The sequence below is a fragment of the Pristiophorus japonicus genome, unplaced genomic scaffold (genome assembly GCF_044704955.1).
Source record: "Pristiophorus japonicus isolate sPriJap1 unplaced genomic scaffold, sPriJap1.hap1 HAP1_SCAFFOLD_472, whole genome shotgun sequence".
Lineage (NCBI taxonomy): Eukaryota > Metazoa > Chordata > Chondrichthyes > Pristiophoridae > Pristiophorus > Pristiophorus japonicus.
Genome location: NW_027254377.1, coordinates 80,760 through 101,684, shown reverse-complemented (window position 1 = coordinate 101,684; position 20,925 = coordinate 80,760). Strand labels below are relative to the sequence as shown.

The 20,925-nt window shown below is 46.2% G+C and overlaps 2 non-coding genes across 2 annotated transcripts; one reads left to right on the top strand and one right to left on the bottom strand.

Moving 5' to 3' along the window:
• Nucleotides 1-4,542: 4,542 nt before the first annotated feature.
• On the top strand, nucleotides 4,543-4,615 carry trnak-cuu (transfer RNA lysine (anticodon CUU)). The gene has a single exon. It is a non-coding gene; the product is annotated as a tRNA-Lys (tRNA).
• Nucleotides 4,616-6,606: 1,991 nt separating this feature from the next.
• On the bottom strand, nucleotides 6,607-6,680 carry trnan-guu (transfer RNA asparagine (anticodon GUU)). Its single transcript has one exon. It is a non-coding gene; the product is annotated as a tRNA-Asn (tRNA).
• Nucleotides 6,681-20,925: the final 14,245 nt, after the last annotated feature.

Below are 20,925 nucleotides of genomic sequence, written 5' to 3'. Positions count from 1 at the left end.
TCTGTCAAGCCCGTGTGATGGCTGGGGTGCAACGGCCACCACACGTTAAAAAAATCCACGCACAGGCATCTTCCACCCTTTGGGATGTCGTTCGGGTCCTTCATTGAAACACCTGTGAACTCATCCTTTTTCGGCGTGGAAGCAAGTCATCCTCGTTTCGAGGGACCGCCTATGATGATGATGATGATGGATACATTAACGTCCCAACAGCTCATTGGCTGAAGGAGTGGGACCGTGCGATGCTTCAGAAAACATGTCGAAAAGACAAAGTCACTGATTCCGTCTCATGTGCTCCGCCGATCAAGAACAGCAACACACACTAAAAATGCTTCAATAATGGTTACATCTTCTCTCCACATTTGCAAAGCAGGTGGTTTGTTGGTCTTGGGGTATGATTCTTGCTTTGCGGTTGTTACTTGAAATTTGCAGAAAAATCCTGGCTTCAAATCACAGACGAGGCTTGAGTTTGCATTGAAATTTTGCAAAGAAGGACTTGCATTTCTGCAGCGTCTGTCAGGAACTCATGATGCCCCAAAGCATTTTACAGCCGTTGAGTTGCCTTTGAAATGTTGTCATGTGAGGAAAGATGTGCCCAAATCACCTCAACTCTTTGCAAACGAGTTCATAGAATCAAAGAAGTTTACAGCACGGAAGGAGGCCATTTCGGTCCATCATGTCCACACCGGCCAACAAGAGGCTATCCATCCTAATCCCACTTTCCAGCTCGAGGTCCATAACCCTGCAGGTTACGGCACTTCAGGTGCACATCCAAGCACTTTTTAAATGTGGTGAGGGATTCTGCCTCTACCACCCTTTCAGGCAGTGAGTTCCAGACCCCCACAACCCTCTGCGTGAAGAAATATCCCCTCTAAACTTTCTCTCAATTACTTCAAATTTATGCCTCCTTGTTGTTGATCCCTCTGCTAAGGGAAAAAGGTCCTTTCTATCCACTATATCTCGGACCCTCATAATTTTATACACCTCAATGAGGCTCTGTTCCTTGGAAAACAAACTCAGCCTATCTAATCTGTCCTCATGGCTAAGATTCTCCACTCCCGGCAACATCCTCGTAAATCTCCTCTGTACCCTCTTCAGTGCAATCACGTCCTTCCTGTAATATGTCGACCAGAACTGCAAGCAGTACTCCAGCTGTGACCTAACCTGTCCCACCGACCCCATCTCTTGTATTCTATGCCTCGGCTAATAAAGGCAAGCATTCCATATTTCTTCTCAACCACCTGAGCTACCTGGCCTGCTACTTTCAGGAATCTGTGGACATGCACTCACTGGATTCTGGGGAGGACCCAGCAGATTGGAAAACTGCAAATGTAACGCCCCTATTTAAAAAAGGAGGCAGACAAAAATCAGGAAACTACAGACCAGTTAGCCTAACATCTGTGGTTGGGAAAATGTTGGAATCCATTATTAAAGAACAGTAGCAGGACATAGAAACATCGAAACATAGAAAATAGGTGCAGGAGTAGGCCATTCGGCCCTTCGAGCCTGCACCGCCCTTCAATAAGATCATGGATGATCATTCAGCTCAGTACTCCTTTCCTGCTTTCTCTCCATACTCCTTGATCCCTTTAGCTACAAGGGCCACATCTAACTCCCTCTTGAATATATCTAACAAACTGGCATCAACAACTCTCTGCGGCAGAGAATTCCACAGGTTAACAACTCTCTGAGCGAAGAAGTTTCTCCTCATCTCAGTCCTAAATGGCTTACCCCTTATCCCTTAGACTCTGACCCCTGGTTGTGGACTTCCCCAACATCGGGACCTGTCCAGTCCCGTCAGAATATTATATGTTTCCATGAGATCCCCTCTCATTCTTCCAAACTCCAGTGATCTCTCGATCCCTTGATTCCCCGAGACTCCAAAAATCTATCTAACGCAGCCTTGAATATATTCAGAGACTCAGCATCCACAGGCCTGTGGGGCAGAAAATTCCACAGATTCATAACCCTCTGAGTGAAGAAATTCCTCCTCATCTCTGTCTTAAATGGCCGACCCCTTAACCTGAGACTGTGGCCCCTGGTTCGAGACACTCCAGCCCGGGGGAAACAACCTCTCAGCATCTACCCTGTCAATCCCCTTCAGAATATTGTGTGTTTCAATGAGATCACTTCTCATTCTTCTAAACTCCGGAGAGTATCGGCCCATTCTACACAATCTCTCTCCTTAAGACAGTCCTCTCATCCCAGGAATCAATCTGGTGAACCTCTGTTGTACCACCTCCCAGGCAACTATTTCCTTCCTCAAATAAGGAGACCAAAACTGTGTGCAGTACTCCAGGTGTGGTCTCACCAGGGCCCTGTACAATTGTAACAAGACTTCCTTACTCTTGTACTGTGGGCTATATATTAGGTACTATGGGCCGAGTGCCCTGTTTTTTTGCTGATTCGATGGTTGTATAAAAAGTTATTAAAATTGACAGTTGCTCGGCAAACATATTTGTATTTCCTTCAGTGTACTCCTTACTCTTCAAGGGCTAGATTTTCCCCAAGCAGTTTTGTCGGCGCACTGACCTCAAGCGCACCGACATTGCGTGCTGGAAACGGCTCGGGGAAAAACTCGCCCCATCCTGGCCGCTGTGTACAGTCCCCGGAGTCCTGGCGTGGTGTCGATGGTGAAGTGGGGGGCGGAGCCAAATGCCTGCGCCGAAAACACTGCCGGCACCTTCGCACATGGGCAGTAGGGAGAGAAAACTTGGCACTCTGCCATTTTTAAACAGTGTCAAACCCGATGAAAAGCACAGCAGCTTCTCAGCTTCTCCGGTCGCTCGGCGGGCTCTCCCCCCGTCCCTCCCCGATAAAACGCACAGCTCCAGCAGCTGCAACTTCTCCGGTCCACAAGCTCACACTTCTCCGGTGTGTCTTCCCTCCCCTATCCCAGGGATATAGGGACCGAGTGTAATGGAGCCAAGTTTGCTGATGATACAAAGATGGGTGGGAAAGCAAATTGTGAGACAGCAAAGAAAATCTCAATTCCGGAAGCACAATATGGAAAAGTACAGTGACCCCGACGTGATATAAACACGCAGCCTTCTGATCTGGAGTCAGACACACTACGTTACACCACGAGGTCCACAGCGCAGAGCGCCCATGTTTATATACATGAAGGTTCCTGAAACACAGTTTCATTTACCCTGAATTGGGGCAATGAAAGGGCTTTAAAATCCCTGGCCACTCCCAGCGTGGGTCAGACAGCATCAGAAGCAGTGCCCACCTGTCACTCACCCTCTCACGCCCGCTTTCATCACCTGCTGCCCGCGGACTGCAGCAAATCCAGTTCATCATCATCATAGGCAGTCCCTCGAAGCGAGGATGACTTGCTTCCACGCCAAAAAAGGATGAGTTCACAGGTGTTTCAATGATGGACCTAATATTCCAGGTCCCGAACTGCATGTTGTAGTGTGGAAGATACCTGTGCGTGGATTTTTTTAACGTGTGGTGGCCGTTGCACCCCAGCCATCACACGGGCTTGACAGAGCGAGGTCTTGGTCCAGTGGCAAGGGTTAACCAAGACGACTGGAGACCAGCTCTGCTGCACGGACCCAGTGCCCACACATATCGCAGTGTCGGCTGGCTCGTGCTGCCCCTGGGCCCCTGGCCCCGAACTCACCCCGCCCCTGGGCCCCGATCACATCCCTCCACAGTCTCTCGCTGCTCCTGCTGTACCTGCCCACGCTCCAATCACCAACCTGGACTTTGATGACGTCACTCTTCGCTGCCGTCGCCCTCCTGCACCAGCTCGCGCTGTACCTTGCCGTGGTACACCACCACGCTGCTCCCAGGCCGCCGCTCACCGCTCCTTTTATGGCCCCAACCTGCCGCTGGTGTTCTCACGCAGGTCGGGGCCTCCACGCTGCTCCCAGCAAATCCAGTTACACGCCGTGTCACCGCACAATTCTCAGCTGTGATTGTAAGCTGACTATATTTAAAGCTATCACAGAGGCTGCAAGCAGTGTTACCTGGTAGTCTAGTGGTTAGGATTTGGTGTTCTCACTGCCGTGGTCTGGGTTTGATTCCTGGTCAGGGAAAGCATTTTTACAGAACAAGTTGACAAAAATAATTCAAGTCTGTGAGATACTGAATAATTGTTTCAATCTTCATTAATCCACCCACATGTGTTGCACACTGAAGGAAATACAAATATGTTTGCCGAGTGACTGTCGAATTTTAATAACTTTTTATACAACCGTAGAATCAGCAGAAAAACAGGATATTCGGCCCATAGTACCTAATAAACAGCCCATAGTACAAGACTAAGGAGGTCTTGCTCCAATTGTACAGGGCCCTGGTGAGATCACACCTGGAGTACTGCACACAGTTTTGGTCTCCTTATCTGAGGAAGGATACACTTGCCTTGGAGGTGGTACAACAGAGGTTCACCAGATTGATTCCTGGGATGAGAGGACTGTCTTCTGGTGAGAGATTGTGCAGAATATGCAGATACTCTCTGGAGTTTCGAAGAATGAGAGGTGATCTCATTGAAACGGACAATATTCTGAAGGGGATTGACAGAGCAAATTTTGTGAAGCCCGGCTAGCTCAGTCGGTATAGCATGAAACTCTTAATCTCAGGGTCGTGCGTTCGAGCCCCACGTTGGGCGATTACTTTTCATTAAACTTTTATGTTGCTTTCGCAGGTAAATATCATTAATGAACCCATGATCTTCTTTTGCACAATGATAAAAATGCGAACTGAGGGAGAATTGATAATTTAATCAAATAATGAAAGCAGTGCCTCAGACCGCTCGGCCGTCCTTACTGTTAGATGCTCCAGTTACAAGTTATTACTCTGGAAAGTTTCAGACCGGGCGCTTGTTCAGTGTTGCTGGAAGGCCCAGTGACCGGGATAACCTCTCCCCCGGGGTTTTCCTGAGCCTGTGCCCGGTGTACGGGGAGCTTTGGCCTGGGTCTGAGGTAGCTTGCATCCCAGGGATGGACAATAACCCTCTGAGCTCTGGAACTGGGGAAAAGCGAATAATTAATGAGTTGTTTGTGGTTTCAAATGCAGCTTAGATCTGCTGGTATAAACCGATCGTGTTGTTTCACAGAATGAATGAAATGCTAACAGGGACAGTCAAAACTTCAATAAGTGAACTTTAATAATTCATGAAACTTTAATCCTTGATGAAGTTTTATCCCCGATCTGATTTTACACAATCTGTATTTGAGGAGACTGGTTTTAAATGTTCATTGCTCATTCAACAATGTATCCAAAACAGCTTTTATTTAATTTTATTGCAGACAAGTTTTTGTTTGAGAAATAATGTTTCTGCGCAGGCTTGAACCGGGAACTTTTCACGTGTGAGGGAAATGTGATAACCACGACACGACAGAAACTGCTGCTTAGCTCAGTGCCCAGAGAGAAATGTTCAGGAACAAGCTGAAATGCTCAATCCCTCTCTCTGCAAAAAGTTCCTTTCACAAACATTTCTCTGACCAGAACGGCATCAAACAACAATGTCCTCCTTTCAAAGTCATTAAACTCCCCAATTTCCACGTCTGCAATTTTAAGGACAAGGACTGAAAGCGCTTTGCGATCAGAAAATTGCAGGAAACCTCTTGCGGTTAATGACAGGGCTTTTGATGGTTGATTTCTGTACACATCTTGTGTTATGTATTTAACCCTTGACAACCTGTACACACCACCACCAGAGGGCCTACCTGTCGGAGTCCCAAGGGATCCCAGTGTCCCTTGGGAGCATGGTATATAAGCAGGCCACCCACGAGGTACCTGTACCCTGGAGTCTTATTAAAGGAGCTAAGGTCACACTTACTCATTGTTCACAATACTAAGTTTCATCCTTTATTATGACCGTATCAATTGGTGACGAGAAAATGAACAACCATGCAAAAATGCAAGCAATAGTTGGTATCCTGGAGAAATTCTCAGAAGTGGACGATTGCGAAGCCTTTGTGGAGAGACTCGACCAATACTTCGTGGCCAACGAGCTGGAAGGGGACGAGAACGCTGCCAAATGAAGGGTGACCCTCCTTACCGTCTGTGGGGCAACAACCTATGGCGTCATGAAGAATCTTCTAGCTCTGGTGACACCAACAACTAAATCCTATGAAGAATTGTGTACGCTGGTCTGCGAGCATCTAAATCCTAAAGAAAGCGATCTGATGGCGAGGTATCGGTTCTACACAAGCCAACGGTCGGAGGGCCAGGAAGTGGTGAGCTATGTTGCCGAATTAAGGCGCCTCGCAGGACATTGCGAATTTAAGGGATTCCTAGAACAAATGCTGAGAGACATTTTCGTGCTTGGCATTGGGCATGAGATAATTCTTCGCAAACTGTTAACTCTCAGAATCTGAGCAAAGCCATAAGGATAGGTCAGACAATTTCCACCAGTTCCTTTAAACACAATAACGTAATTTATTTCTCGTGGACTGGATGGAGGACCATGGTCCATGTAAAAAATTGTTATCGTTTTCCATGAACTAAATGTTCATAAAAGTATTGGAGTGGGAACTCACTGGATAACAGCACAGCTGGCAATGTTTGCGGAATATATTCGTGCAGCCAAAACGCACAATGACAACCTGGAACTGTGCGGCACCGAATCCTCGGGGAAAAAACAGTTAAAGGCATCGTCCCTGGGTGGGCTCAAACCACCAACCGTTCGGTTAACAGCCGAATGCACTAACCCATTGCGCCACAGAGACTAACTTAAATGTAAATTGCAAGACATCCCAAACCAGGGTGTCAGTCAGTTAAAGCTTCAGAATGCTCCGACCGGGATGGAACTTGTCCACTCTCAGTTGTACTTTTCCCAAATAAAGGGTGGGACATTCATTGTGGATGTGTGGAAGCAGTCTGGTCCCGCACACTGCAGACACTTCCATGTCACCACCAACCAGCTCTCCTGCAACCGGTGTGATCTACCTTCCAGCCTTCCAGTGCCTTGTCCGTGACAAAGTATTCTGATTGTCCCGAAGCCGGTCGTAGGTTTTAATTACTTTTCACCTCCTGACTGCAGATATTCCTGTGATTAAACCTGAACAAAAGGATTACAGGGACAGTTGGATTCATCATTTCTTTGCTTGGTGAAATTTCAAAGATTGAAAGTGACGTACATCAACCCCAAACCTCGTCACCTACTCGCTAACCGCTACACGCTGCTCCCGTGAGATGGAAGCCCAGTTGCTGTTTCAAGCTTGAATACAGGTCCAAGCAGAACTCATTCAAAGAAAGTCTAAGTCCCTGAGGCACCTGATTATTTGCACCGAACTCCTTCGCAAAGAGTTGAGGTTCGTGTGGGGTGATTTGGGCACATCTTTCCCCACACTACAACACTTCAAACATAACTCAACGACTGTAAAGTGCTTTGGGGCATCATGAGTTCCTGAAAGGCATTGCAGAAATGTAAGTCCTTCTTTGCAAAAGTTCGATGTAATTTCAAAATTCGCGGCAGAATAATGGGCTCGGCCGGGATCTCTCACAAATTTCAATTAACAAGCCAGAAACAAGAATCATACCCCTTGACCAACAAGCTAACTTTTTGACAAACCTGGAGATAAGGTGTAACTTTTATAAAAGCATTTTTTGTGTGTAGCTATTCTTGGCAGAAGGAGCACATGAGATCGATTCAGTGACTTTGCTTTTTAGACCTGTCTTCTGAAGCGCCGCATGGTCCCACTCCGACAGTCAATGAGCTGTTGGGATGTTAGTGTATCCAGGCTGTGGGTGGCCACCCCGAGCGCAGCAGAGGGGTTTCTGCATTAGTTCTGGGTGGGGACAGTGTTTCCCCTTCTCTCTTCCTCTTGTCTGTATCGTTGAGCTTTGGTTTCTCTATTTATTCCCCTGTCTCAGTTTCTAGTGTTTAAAAGGGAACAAAAGATGAAATGGGTGTCACTGTGGAACAATTTCTCTCGCTCAAAGTTAGATGCACGACCGTCGCGCCATGAGGTCTCGGCAGCTAGCCGTTGATATTCAGGTCCATAAATAAATATATATTTTTATATTTATACAAATTATCGAAGCTGTTCTCTGGTCGAGTGGTTAAGATCTCGAGCTTTAAACCTCTTTCCATTCTCAATCAGTTCATCGCAGAAACATAATTGAGGTGTGTGAGAGGATTAATGATTGCTGTAATCGCCGTTAATAACCCCACTACTATCTGTTACAGAACGAGCTTACACACTCTCCCGCTTCTCCTACCCTTTGCCGGACAGGTGTTCGGGGTTTAATTTTACAAACTGGGTGAGTTCGCTGATCGCGGGGAGACGGTAGGAGCCTCTGTGGCCCCACTGTGAGGATGTGGAAGTGAACACGGTGGCTGGGTGATCCGTGACATTTCTGTCAAGGCAGCAGAGGAGAAGGATTGAGAGCTTTGAGTGTGGGACAGAAGTTGTTTAAGGTGAGCCAGCACATTCCCGATCAGCACAGAGGGAGCTCACTGGTCAGCTCTGTTGGGGCTGCTTTGCCAGAGGTTTCCGCAGTGTAGTGGTTGTCACGTTTGCTCTATACGTGTAAGGTCCCTGGTTCGATCCCAAGTGGGAGAATTATGTTTAAACTTGCTGTGGATGAACAATCAGAGCCGAGTTGAGTCTCCGAGCAAATGCTGCCTGACCTGCTGAGATTTCCAGCATTTGCTGTATTTATTGATTAAAGTATCAACTCTCCCTCAGTTAGCATTTCTTTCATTGTGCAAAATAAGGTGATGGGTTAATTAATGATGCTTTCCCGTGAAAGCAACACAAAAGTTTAACAAATAAACATGTGGTGACTGGCAGGTGAGCACTGCCGGTGGGAATGGGCGGGGATTTTAAAGCCCCTTTTATTGCAGAACCTTCATTTTGACGAACATCTCAGACTCACTGTTTAGGTCTCGTGATGCAGCGGTGGTGTGTCTGCCTCTTGATCAGAAAGTTGCATGTTTAAATCATGTTGAGGTCCCTGTTCTTTTGGGTAATTCCAGAATTAATATTTTCTTTGCTGTTTCGCAATAACCAGACCCTTGCTCCAAGGTCTGTCTCACTGTTTCCCCGGTGTCAGGCAGAGATACGCCTGCTGTCCTCATTTACTTCATGTGACAGGACACAAAAGTTCAAAATCAAACTGCAGGTGGCCACACATAATATTGAGCAGTCAGGATGGCCGAGCGGTCTAAGTTGCTGCATTCAGGTTGCAGTCTGCTTTGAAAGCGTGTGTTCCGTAGTGTAGTGGTCATCACATTCGCTTAACACGCAAAAGGTTCCCGTTTCAAAACCAGCTGAAAACATGCTCAATTAAATATGAGAAGCATTGAATAATGTGCATTTCTGGTTCAGTATTAACAAAGCACAATGTCTCCCAGTCCTGCTATATTTGTTGAATACTCTGTACAGTTCGGTACACATTCAAACTCTACAGTTTCCAGCCCTGACGGTGCAGAAAGCCCCTCTCAAAGCTGCACATTCCGGCTGCTTTCAGTTGAGTTGTGAGAGATTATTGACGGATCCTGCAGCTGTGAAAAGGAAAGATGTGTTAGAGGGGTCATCAAACGAGGCCATGTGGGTTGAATGAAAGAACAAAAAAGGGGCGATCACACTACTGGGAGTGCACTATAGACCCCCGGGCAGTTAGAGGGAGATAGAAGAACAAGTATATGGGCAGATTGTTGAGAAGTGCAAAACCTATAGAGCTGTATTGGTGGAGGATTTTAACTACCCGAATATTAACTGGGAAAATGATAGTGTGAATGGTACAGATGGTGGAGAATTCCTGAAATGCATTCAGGAGAACTTCTTTATCCAGTATGTAACAAGCCCATCAAGGGAGGGGCGGTTCTGGACTGGGTCTTGTGATCGAAGAGGGGCAGGTAGAAGGGGTATCAGTGGGAGAGCATTTTGGTGCGAGTGATCATACTCAGTAAGGTTTAGGGTAGTTATGGAACAGGACAAAGGGGACCAGGAATAAAAGTTCTCAATTGGGGTAAAGCCAATTTTACTGAGCTGAGATGGAATTTCGCCAAAGTGGACTGAGAACGGCTACTTGCTTAAAATCAGTGTCAGAGCAGTGGGAGGTATTCAAGGAGGAGATCCTGAGGGTACAGAGCAAGTATGTTCCCTTAAAACAAAGGTGGGACTAACAAATCTAGAGCTCCCGGGATGTCAGGGGACATACAGGGAAAGTTAACGAAAAAAAGGGAAGCTTATGACAGATACCGATAACTCAATACTGCAGAAACTCTCGAGGTGCAGAGGTGCAATTAAAAAATATATCAGGAAAGCAAAGAGAGAGCATGAGAGAATGTTGGCAATTAAATCTGGGAAAACCCAAAGATGTTTTATAAATACATTAAGAGCATGATGATAACTAGAGAAAGAGTGGGGCCTATTAGAGTCCATTAAGGGAATCTGTACGCGGAGGCGGAAGGCTTGGGTAGGATTCTTTATGAAAACTTTGCATCTGTTTTCACAAAAGAGAGGGGCGATGTGGACTTTGCAATAAGGGTGGAGAAGTGTGAAATATTAGATGAAATAAACATAGTGAGAGAGGAAGTATTGGTGGCTTAGCAGCTTTGAAAGTGGATAAATCCCCAGGCCCGGATGAAATGTATCTCAGGCTGATAAGAGCAGCAAAAGAGGAAATAGCAGAGGCTCTGACCACCATTGTCCAATCCTCACTGGCGAGAGATGCGGGGCCAGAGGATTGGAGCACTGCTAATGTTGTACCTTTGTTTAAAAAGGGAGAAAGGGATTGAGTAAATACAGGCTGGCCAGCCGAACCTTTTGCAATTATTTGTAAAAATCCTGAGGGACAGGATAAATCTTCATTTGGAAAGACATGGATTAATCAAGGATAGTCAACATGAATTTGTCAAGGGAAGGTCGTGTCTGACTAAGTTGATTGCATTTTTCGAGGAGGTAACCAGGAGGGTTGATGAGGGCAGTGGTATGATGTAATGTATATGCACTTTAGCAAAGCTTTTGAGAAGGTCACACTTGGCAGACTGGTTACGAATGTAAAAGCTCATGGGATTCAAGGGCAAAGTGGCAAGTTGGGTCCAAAATTTGTTCAGAGGCAGGAATCAAAGCGTAATGGTTGATGGTTGATTTTGTGATCCAGTGGGGTTCCGCAGGGCTCAGTGCTGGGTCCCTTGCTTTTTGTGGTATACATCAATGACTTGGACTTAAATGTTGAGGGTATGAGTAAGAAGTTTGCAGATGACACTAAAATAGGCTGAGTGGTTGATAATGAAGAAGAAAGTGGCGGACTACAGGAAGATATCAATGGATGTCTCAAGGCGCTTTGCAGCCAATGAAGTACTTTTTGAAGTGCGGTCACTCTTGTAGTGTGGGAGACACAGCCGCCAATTTGCACACGGCAGGCTCCTATAGGCAGCAGTGTGATGATGACCAGATCATCTGTCTCTGTGATGTTGATTGAGGGATAAATATTGACCAGGACACGAATCCTGGCCACATTGATCCTCCCACCACTTCACACTGTTCTCCGAGGGACCAGCGCGATGATACTAAAACAACAAGCGAAGTTGGTAAGCTATCCATGCAGTCCATCGGAATCCAGCCACACCACCTTATACCACGGGTAACATCTCTCCATGAATTCTGGAATCTGGATCAACAAACCATAATCCCATCTTGCAAGGAATTCCGGGAGGTGCTTCAAGCTTCATTCCATATATGTTAACATTTTTAAGGTATTTAAACAAATACCGACGTTTTTGAGATGGGCGTCTGGGTGACGTCATCAAAACCCTGGTCGTCATTTTGGAGCGTGAGCAAGAACATTGGCAGGGCCCAGGTACAGAAGAGTGGGAAGGTCGGGGTGGATGAGTGGTGAGTGTTTGTGGCGAGATGCGGTGAATGTTTATGGTGGAGGAGCGGTGACAGATCGTGGAGGAGGTGCGACAGATGAGGGGACGGGGCCCAGAAGAGCCAACGGCCCAGGGGCAGCATGGGCCCAGCCCACACTGCGATATGTGTGGGCACTGGGTCCATGCAGCAGAGCTGGTCTCCTGTCGTCTTGGTTAACCCTTTCCACTGGACCAAGACCCAGCTCTGTCAAGCCCGTGTGATTGCTGATGTGCAACAGTCACCTCACGTTAAAAAAATCCACACAAAGGGATCTTCCACCCACTCAATTGGATTCAGGACTGGAACATCGGGTCCTTCATCGAAACTCCTGTGAACTCATGGAAGCAAATCGTCCTCGATCGAGGGACCGCCTATGATGATGATGATCAATGTACTGGTCAGGTGGGCAGAACTGTGGCAAATGGAATTCAATCCAGATAAGTGTGAGGTAATACATTTGGGGAGGTTTAACAAGGCAAGGGAATACACATTAAATGGTACGACAATGAAAAGTGTAGAGGAACAAAGGGACCTTGGAGTACAGGTCCGCAGATCCCTGAAGGTAGCAGGCCAGGTAGTTAATGTGGTTAAGAAGGCATATGGAATACTTGCCTTTATTAGTCAAGGCATGGAATACAAGAGCAAGGAGGTTATGGCCTTTTGGCTAAGATCATGCGTAACTGACCTGACCAGCCACCATGACCTCCGGGTGGTTTCTCCCTGGTCAGGAAGGTATATGCTTGCCTTTTTGGAAACAGGAGGTGGGTGGGGTGGCTTGACCCATCCACCTTCACGGAGGTGTGTGGGGTGGCTTGACCCATCCACCTCCATGGCACGAACCTGGTATTGCAGTACTTCCAGGAACGGTGCAGTGGCTCTAGGCCTTTTGGCTAAGAGCATTGGCGCAGAGTGATCCTTGGCATGTGCAAGGTGACCTCTGGCGTTTGTGATTTGACAAAGAATTGGAACGATTGGCTACGAATTTCAAAAAAAAAAATTTAAAAAAAAAGGAGGTTATGGTTGAACTGTACAAAACACTGGCTACACCACAGCTGGAGTACTGCGTGCAGTTCTAGTCACCACATTACAGGAAAGATGTGATTTCACTGGAAAGGGTGCAGAGGAGATTTACTAGAATGTTGCCTGGTCTGGAGAATTTTGGCTATGAGGATAGTTTGGAGATGCTGAATCTGTTTTCTTTGCAACAGAGGCTCCTGAGCGGAGACCTGATTGAGGTGTATAAAATTGAGGGGCCTGGATAGAATGGATTGGAAGGTCCTGTTTCCCTTGGAAGAGGGGTCAACAACCAAGGGGCGTAGAATTAAAGTAATTGGGGGAAGTTTGGAGGAGATATGAGGGGACATTTCATCATCCAGAGGGTGGTGGGGTCTGGAACTCAATGCCTGAAAGGGTGGTAGAGGGAGGGACCCTCACCACATTTAAAAGATACGTGGATGTGCACTTAAAGTGCCGCAGCCTACAGAGCTCTGGACTGAGAGCTGGAAAGTGGGATTAGGCTGGATAGCTCTTGGTCGGCCGGTGCGGACACGATGGGCTGAAATGGCCTCACTCTGTGCTGAAACTTTCTGATTCTATGATTCTATTTGTATAGATATATATATATATATATAATATATACAATTATCGTAATTTTTCCTTGGTGGTCGAGTGGTTAAGATCTCGAGCACTAACCCTCTTTCTATTCTCAATCAGTTTATCACATGAAAATAATTGAGGTCTGTGAGAGGATGAATAATTGCATACCTCGGGAGCCTATTATCAGCGAGGGCAGGCATCGACGACGAGGTTCAACACTGCCTCCAGTGCGCCAGTGCAGCCTTCGGCCGCCTGAGGAGGAGAGTGTTCGAAGACCAGGCCCTCAAATCTGCCACTAAGCTCATGGTCTACAGGGCTGTAGTGATACCCGTCCTCCTGTATGGCTCAGAGACATGGACCTTATACAGTGGACACCTCAAGTCACTGGAGAAATACCATCAATGATGTTTCTGCAAAATCCTGCAAATCCCCTCGGAGGACAGACGCACCAACGTTAGCGTCCTCAATCAGGCCAACATCCCCAGCATCGAAGCACTGACCACACTCGACCAGCTCTGTTGGATGGGCCTCATTGTTCGCATGCCTGACACAAGACTCCAAAAGCAAGCGCTCTACTCGGAACTCCTACACCGCAAGCGAGCCCCAGGTGAGCAGTGGAAACGTTTCAAGGACCCTCAAAGCCACTTCATAAAATGCAACATCCCCACCGACACCTGGGAGTCCCTGGATAAAGACCACCCTCAGTGGAGGAAGAGCATCTGGAGGGTGCTGAGCACCTCGAGTCTCATCGTCGAGAGCATGCAGAACACATGCACAGGCAGCGGAAGGAGCGTGTGGCAAACCAGTCCCACCCACCCTTTCCTTCAACCACGGTCTGTCCCACCTGTGACAGAGATTGTAATTCCTGTATTGGACGGTTCAGTCACCTGAGAACTCACTTTTAGAGTGGAAGCAAGTCTTCCTCGATTTCGAGGGACTGCCTATGATGAAGATGAATTGCTGTAATCACCGTTAATAACCCCGTTACTTTCTGTTACACACTGAGTTTACAGACTCTCTGGCTTCTCCAGCCCTTTGCGGGACACTTGTTCCGGTTGTAACTTTACAAACTGGGTGAGTTCGCTGATCGCGGGGAGACGGCAGGAGTCTCTGTGGCCAACTGTGAGGATATGGAAGTGAACATGGTGGGTGGTAATTACGTGACATTTCTGTAAAGGGCAGCGGAGGAGAAGGATTGAGAGCTTTCAGTGAGGGACAGAAGTTGTTTAAGGTGAGCCAACACATTCCTGATCCTCCTCTCTTCTTCTGAGGCAGTCCCCCGGAGTCGAGGATGACTTGCTTCCACATCAGCATCGGTCCCGATCAGCACCGAGGGAGCTCACTGTTCAGCTCCCCTCTGTTGTGCTTATTGTAACACATGTTTCTGGAGTGTGGTGGTTCTCATGTTTACTTTACATGTGAAAATTTCCTGGGCGGGAACATTATGTTTAAACTTGCTGTGGATGAACAATCGGAGGCGAGTTTAGTCTCCTGGCAAAAAAGCTGATGCTGCCTGTGCGGTACCAGAACTGAACACAGTCCACCAAGTGAGGTCTAACCAGGGCTTTGTGTAGCTGCACACAACATCTGTCCCCTTGTGTTCCAGTTATACGAAAAGAAATAGGAGCAGGAGTAAGCCACACCGTCCCTCGAGCCTGCTCCACCATTTAATAAGATCATGGCTGATCTGATCATTGACTCAGCTCCACTTCCCCGCCCGCTTCCAATAACCGCTTATCCCCTTATCATTTAAGAAATGATCGATTTCTGTCTTAAATATATTCAATGTCCCAGCTTCCACAGCTCTCTGAGGCAGCGAATTCCACAGATTTACAACCCTCTGAGGGAAGAAATTTCTCCCCATCTCAGTTTTAAATGGGCGGCCCCTTTTTCTAAGATCTAGTTCTAGTCTCCCCCACCGGTTTTCTCTCTCCCTCCTTTCTTGAATAGCGATGTTACATTTGCGACCTTCCGATCCGCTGGGACTGTTGTAGAATCTCGACATCGTGGTGCAAAGGTTACGGGTCTAACTCCCGATCAGGAGGCTGTGTGTTCAAATCAGTTAATTTAGCTGTTGTTCTTCCGGAATTGATATTGTGTTTGCTGTTTCACAATAACCAGACCCTTGCTCTAAATCCAGTCTCACTGTTTCCCCAGGGGCACATTCATGTTACAATGAACATTCTGAATCAGATGCCTGAAGTACAGTGTGTAAAATGGGATATGGTTTAACAGTTAACATGCAAAGCACAGAACCAATTATTCAATTGTCGACTTTCCCTCAGTTTACATTAACACTGTGCAAAAGAAGCTGATCGGTTAATTAATGAAGTTTGCCCGAGAAAGCGACATAAAATTTAACAATAATGATTCACCCAATGTGGGGCTTAAACCCACAACCCTGAGAATAAGAGCCTCATGCTGTATCTACTGAGCTCGCCAGGATTATGTAAATCACACGTCCCTGTCGGTGATTGCAGCCAGGTGCCTGTTGGTTTCGTCCCATTTCCCGGTGTTTCCCGATCCTGTCTGTCTCTCTGGCTCTGTTCAATCTGTGTGTGGCCACCTCCAGTTTGATTTTGAACGAATACCCGTGTTTGTGTATTCAGTAAAAACAGAAAATGCTGGAAACACTCAGCAGGTCGGGCAGTATCTGTGGAGGTGGGGAAGTGGGAATAATCGATGGGTTTGTTTGCGGCTTTGATCTGCTGCTGGGAAGTGAGGCAGCGCTGCAAGATGCTTTTTTTCGAGGTGTAAGCAGAGGTTTCCGTCGTGTAACGGTTATCACCTTCGCTGCACATGTGAAATATCTTCGGTTTGAGCACGGACAGAAACATTATTTAAGCAAATATTTTTCTGTGGGATACCTTTTAAAAAGTCGCCCCAGGTTCCTTGTATCATGAGCGATGGGCATTTTAACTCACTCTCCTAAAATACAGTGTGTGTAAAATCAGACAGGGGATAAAACTTCTTCAATGATTAAAGTTCCTTAACGCAGTAAAGTTCAGTTGTTGAAGTTTCCATCGATGCATTGCATAAACATAATTGAGGTGTGTGAGAGGATTAATAATGTGCTTTAATCGTTAATGAGCCTATTACTTTATGTTATAGACCCAGGTTACACACTCTCCTGCTTCGGAAAGAGTTCAGATGCGTGTGGGGTGATTGGGGCACATCTTTCCCCACATTACAAGGCTTCATCGGTACTTCATTGACTTTAAATCACTTGGGGATATCCTGAGTTGTTGAAAGGCCACGTAAAAATGCAGTCATTCTTTGCAAAAGTTCTAACCGCAAGTTCAAACTTCGCCGGCAAATGGAGGCTCACCCAGAATTTGTTCTGACACCACGACAAAGTCCTTAAAAGTGGGATTCAGCAGTTCAGCTGCTCGCTTAACATTTCTGTCTGACCTGGTGCTGCAAGTGGAGATGTGTCCACAGTGTAGCGTTTAACACGTTTGCCTCACACGGGAAAGCTCACCGGGTGGAAATATTTTGTTGGAACTTGCTCCTCATGCATGTTCAGGGGAGAGATTGTTCTCCAGTGAAAGGACATAAGATCATAAGAACGTAAGAATTAGGAACAGGAGTCGGCCATTCGGCCCTTTTTAATGTTTTCAAAATGATTCCACGCGGGGACCTTTGGTGTGTTTGTGGAACATGATAACCACGACACTACAGACACACAGTGGTAGATGTTGTCTAAGGAACATAACCAGAGCTCCAACCAACACAGTTGGCCGATACTTCAGGAGCTGGTTTTACGAGAATAGAATGACGGTGCTATATTTAGGAAGGCTGTGAGAGTGGCAGGAATTGATCTCGTGTTTCCCAGACTTTATACACAGGAACATAGGAACAGGAGGAGGCCATTTGGCAGCGAGTGGTTAGGATCCAGAATGCGCTGCCTGAAAGTGTGGCAGAGGCAGAATTAACCTTATCTTTCAAAATCAATTTGGATAAGTATCTGAAGGTACAATATCTCAGGGGTACGGGTAAAGGCCGGAGGAGTGGGACTAGCTGAGAGTCGGCACGGGCTCGACAGGCCGAACGGACTACTTCCGTGCTGTAACCGTTCCATGATTCTATATTATGTTTAAACTTGCTGTGGATGAACAATCGGAGGCGAGCTTAGTCTCCTGGTAAAAACGCTGATGCTGTCTGACCAGCTGAGATTGCCAGCAATTCTGTTTTTATTTTTTATTTATGGATTGAATCGGTACAACTAGAGCTTTCTGATTCAGAAGATTCGGGGGGCACAGAAATTTGGAAGTTTAACGACTTTGAAAGGAACATTTTTGACTTGTGCAGCTTCGGTCAGAGAAATGTTTGTGTAATGATTTTTTCACAGAAAGGGATTCAGAATTACACCTTCTGGCTTAACACTTCTCTCTGGGCAGGCAGTTAAGCAGGGGTTTCCGTAGTGTTGCAGTTATCATGTTAGTCTTTCACACACAAAAGGTCCCTGGTTCAAGCCCGGGCAGAAATATCATTTCAGAATATATTTGCTGTGAAATAAATTGAACATAAATACCCCAGGTTCCTTGTCTTTTGAGCAATGAACATTTTAAACCAATCTGATAAAATACAGAGTGTGTTAAGTCAGATAGGGTGTAAAATGTCATCGATGATTAAAGCTCCTGAAATTATTACAGTTCAGTTTTTGAAATATCGACTGTAAGTCTGCAAAACAATCCGGGTGGGAATATTGGCCCAAAAATTCCGGTTGGAGGCTTCCCGCGGGCAATTCCCTTCCGACCGGAGATGTTTTACGAACCTACCTGGTGGTCTCGGAGGCACCGTGGATTCCGCTGGGGAGGCCTTCTCTTCCCGCGCTGCGAAGCACGCTCCCGTCCGGAGGGATCCCACGTGTGACTGCTCAGCCAATCAGGTACGTATTCCACAGCTTTCCCATTAATAGCAATGAGACTCGCGTACCTACGAGTTCTCAGTGCTATTCATGGGAACAAAAAACACACACACACTAAGAAATAATAAAAAACAGACCTCACATAATTAAAATTAATTGAAATTAAAGTTAATAAACGCATTAGAAAAAAACAAGATTGTTCCAATTTTTTTTAAGCTTTGTAATTCGGGTTAAAAATAAATTTACCTTAGTTGGCAGAGTTTTACACAATACATTGCATTTATTTTATTTTATTGTGGTTATGAGTGTTTTTAAACACTTGCGCCTGTAAAATTACGCTGTGCACTTGATTTTTCAGCTGCAAGGTTTTTGAGGATATTTGCTGGGCAAGATATGCGTAAATCCCGTAATCCGTAGAAACTTTGTACAGGCCCAGGACGTTGGAATTTCCCTAAACTTACTGTGGATGAAGAATCGGAGGCAAGTTTAGTCTCCTGGCAAATGATGCCTGACCTGATGAGATTTCCAGCATTTGCTGTTTTTATTTGCTATTTATTCTCCTGGCAAAAGGGCTCCTTTATTCCTTAATTGCTCTTTATTTAACTTCAATAAATAGATAACTTTCAGTGAGAGAAAACGGATCCACCGGGGACATTTCGCGTGTGACGCCAACGTGATATCCGCTACACTGCAGCCCATCAAAGGGCGAGAAACCACTGAATATAAAGGATGAGCTCACAAATATCAGGGGCAGTGCAGTCTGGTCAACGTCAAACCCTCCTTTCTTATTCAGCAGAGGCAGGAACGGGAGTCAGACGCCACAAAGTTTAATTCAAGACACAAATACAAGTAACACTTCCAAATCTTTTCACTGTAAAATGCTTTCACTTTATTTCAAATCGTACTGTGTTGAATCTGAAAATGAGCACCGTGGGATTTTATCTTCACCACTGATTTCCTGCATTGTTTCACATTGCAACATTAAGTTGTGAAAATACTGGCAAAACTGAGCCCCTGATTATTTCACGTCGGGGTCACATTGCTTTTGGATAATTCCAGAATTAATATTTTCTTTGCTGTTTAACAATAACGAGACCCTTGCTCCAAGGTCTGTCTCACTGTTTCCCCGGTGTCAGGCAGAGATACGCCTGCTGCCCTCATTTATTTCATGTGACAGGATACAAAAGTTCAAAATCAACCTGCAGATGGCCACATACAGCATTAAATAGTCAGGATGGCCGAGCGGTCTCAGGTGCTGTGTTCAGTTTGCAGTTTTTTCTGGAAGTATGGGTTCAAATCCCACTTTTTCATTATCGTCATTAAGCAAAACCCATTTGCTTGGCACCACGACCAACTCCTTAAACGTGGAATTCAGCAGTTCACCTGCTCGCTTAACATTTCCGTCTGACCTGGTGCTGAAAGTGGAGATGTTTCCGCAGTGTAGCGGTTAACACGTTCGCCTCACACGCGAAAGCTCACCGGATGGGAATATTGAATATTTTCTGGAGCTTTCTCCTCATACATGCTCAGGGGCGAGATTGTTCTCCTGTGACAGGTCATAAGATCATCAACATGTAAGGATAAGGAGCAGGTAAAAATACATCTCCTCACCCCACATCCCCCGCCCCGGATTTTTCCTTTTACCAATTATCTTATGTCTGTGTCCTCCGGTTACCGACACTCCTGCCCATGGAAACAGTTTCCCCATAATTCTGTAAATCTCTATTAAATCTCCCCTTAACTATGATTACTGGGGTTCAATGTGGGGAAGGGTCAGTTCATCCACTTTGCACCGAGGAATGATCAACCAGTGCATGATCTAAAAACATTATGTTGGAGAATATTTTTTCTGTGAAATAGTTGGTCCTGTTAATTTTAACAAAAGTTGCACCGGGTTCCTGGAGTCATAAGTGATACGTCCTGACTGTACAGTATAAATGCACACGAGGCCCATGCTTGAGAGAAGGTCAGTCTGTGACCAGTCCTTTATTCCTTTGCATTCAAGTGATGAAATTGGGTGGAGCTTCCCCTTTTATCCCTGAAGGTCCAGGTTAGTAGTGTCTCCCACAAGTTCACCACCTAGTGGTCATTGTTCTCACAGTGTACAACTTGTCAGTTTAGACATGGGTTACAATGCTGGTTGAATACATGACATCACCTCCCACCCCAAAGTCTTATTGGGATCACAGGTTGAGTCTCTCTGGTGGTTTACGCTCTCTTGTAGAGCGCCTGAGTTGGGGCTCCGGTTGTTGGGCGCTGGCCTGTGTGTCTGCTGTTTGCGGTGCCTCAGGCCTATCCGGACTGCCCACAGTGACTGGGCTCTCCTCCCTTTGGTTCCGGTGTTCAGTCACCTGTGGTGGAGTGAACTCTATATCGTGTTCTTCCTCTGCTTCTTCTATGGGGTTGCTGAACCTCCTTTTTGTTTGATCCACGTGTTTGCGGCAGATTTGTCCATTGGTAAGTTTAACTATCAGAATCCTATTACCCTCTTTGGCAATCACAGTGCCTGCGAGCCATTTAGGCCCTGCAGTGTAATTGTGAACAACAACAGGGTCATTGACACCAATATATCGAAACCTCGCCGCCCTGCGGGTGGAACCCCTGTGAGCGAGTGTGGTCGGGATCTATTGGCCAACAGGA